Raw genomic sequence first — 2,465 nt, 5'->3', positions numbered from 1 at the left:
GCAGATTTAAAAAAAAATACACATTCGTCTTAATTTTTACATTGCGGATTAAATATTAGAGGCATGTAAAATAGTGTTACGACAGCGGAGGTCACGTAACGCTAGTAACACGTCATGCGCTTCTAGAAATATCATGTTCCTTCGTGAAGCCTCGAGTGTTTGCTAGATATGCGGTATTCTTGTATATAAGACCGCCAAGAAGTGACGGCAACAATCGGAATTGAATTGCAGACAGAGATACAGACGAGAATTGGGCCAAGCGCGTGAATCGTTCGTTCGTTATGAAATATAGCGTTTGTTTACGTTATAGCGTGACTGTGGAAATTCAGTGTATTGCAAAGTTGTATTGAGAAAGAATAAACTAGTTTTATTTAAGAAAGGACTTGTATCGCTAAAGTTACTTTGGAAATATTTTTTACAGAAAATTAACTAACTACCAAAGACGTAACAAATTGGTGTCAGAGAGTGGGACAACAAAATAAAAGAATAAAAAAAGAAGATGGAAACGAGAAGCGGCAAATCAAAGTACAACTTAGCAGATTTGATGGCAGCAATACAAGAACAGCAAAAGAAACAAGAAGAACGAGAAAAGAAACAAAAAGAGAGATTACAGCAGTTGTTGGGGGAAAAAGAAAAGAAACAAGAAGAGAGATTTCAGCAGTTGTTGGAGGAAAAAGAAAAGAAACAAGAAGAGAGACAACAGCAGTGGCAAGAAAACTTGCAACAGTGTCAGCTCGAACAGTAAAATCAACAAAAGAGATTACAACAGCTGTTGGAGGAAAAAGAAAAGAAACAAGAAGAACGAGAACATAAACAAGAAGAGAGACTACAGCAGTGGCAACTGGAACAAGAAAGGAAACAAGAAGTACAAATGGAAAACATTAATAAATTTCAAAGCAAATTAAATACATTAAAGGATGATTTATTGTCTTTTACACAAGGTGGATACATTAACCATCGACTTAATCAGCCCCAGACAACGAGAATCCCCTTTCAGACCCCACAGCTAAACCCTAATGTTTGTTTGTTTGAATTTCGCGCAAAGCTGCACGAGGGCTATCTGCGTTAGCCTTCCCTAATTTAGCAGTGTAAGACTAGAGGGAAGGCAGCTAGTCATCACCACCCACCGCCAACTCTTGGGCTACTCTCTTACCAACGAATAGTGGGATTGACTGTCACATTATGACGCCCTCACGGCTGAAAGGACGAGCGTGTTTCATGGGATGGGGATTCGAACCCGCGACCCTCAGATTGCGAGTCGAGCGCCTTAACCACCTGGCAATGCCGGGCCCTAAACCCTAATGCTGACACCTTCAGTCCCGTTAGAAGTCACATCCCAGATATGAATGTCAGCAATAGGGGTGATCTTGTAAGAAGGAAGCCACAGGAATTCGATGGAAAGGCACCGTGGGAAGCATATAGAGCACAATTTGAGCTTCTGGCAGAGATGAATGGATGGACAGAGGAGCAGAAAGCAGTATATCTGGCAACGATCTTGAAGGGACAACCACTGGAAATACTTGGACAGTTGTCAGCAGACGACAGGCACAACTATAGAGCACTGGTAGCGGCTCTAGAACTCAGGTATGGAACTCAAAATCAGTCCGAAGTCTACAGGGCTAGATTTAGGACGAGAGTCCGTGCTAATGGGGAGAGCCTGCAAGAGCTGGCACAGGACTTGGAAAGTATGGCACACAAGGCCTACCCAACTGCACCACCCGATCTCCTCAAGTTGTTGCTGAGGAATCAGTTCGTAGATGCCTTGGACAGTCCACAACTAAAGATACAAGTGAAGCAAGCACACCCCTCTACCATGCAGGATGCAATGGCCAGAGCTCTTGAATTTGAATCCTATGTTAAGTCCAGCACAAAGGTACCGAGGTTGGTACAGTAATCATTATTCAAGGCCAGAAAAGGGCAGCTTTCAGAGAAATTTGAGGGACTCTGCTGGCACTGTAATAAACCTGGGCACAAGAAAGCTCAATGCTGGCAACTTCAACACAGGGGAGATGCCACAGCAGGAAATGCTGCTACCCAGAAAGGTTGTTGGATCTGTAGAGAGCAAGGACATATGAGGAGCCAGTGCAAGAAGAATACAACCAATAAGTCAGCTTCGGGAAACCAGTAGTGGTTGGTGCTGAGAGACGCCCACCAACCCCTATCGTGAAAGTCCCAACAGCTAAGTGTAAAATGGCAAGCACACATAGTGTCTACGTGACAGAGTGCTGGCAACTTCAACACAGGGGAGGTGCCACAGCAGGAAAGGCTGGTATCCAGAAAGGTTGTTGGAACTGTGGAAAGTACGGACATTTGAGGAGCCAGTGTAGGAAGAATATTACCAACATTGTGATAGATTCTGCATCTCAGCAAACCCTTGTAAATATCAAGGTGCTGGATCACAAAGTAGTACCAGTGGTGTGAAGGGATATTATGCAAGGTTGTGGGGACCAGTGTGGGTAACTATT

This window comes from Limulus polyphemus, unplaced genomic scaffold (assembly GCF_000517525.1).
Source record: "Limulus polyphemus unplaced genomic scaffold, Limulus_polyphemus-2.1.2 Scaffold6079, whole genome shotgun sequence".
NCBI lineage: Eukaryota > Metazoa > Arthropoda > Merostomata > Xiphosura > Limulidae > Limulus > Limulus polyphemus.
This window is presented reverse-complemented; position numbering follows the sequence as displayed.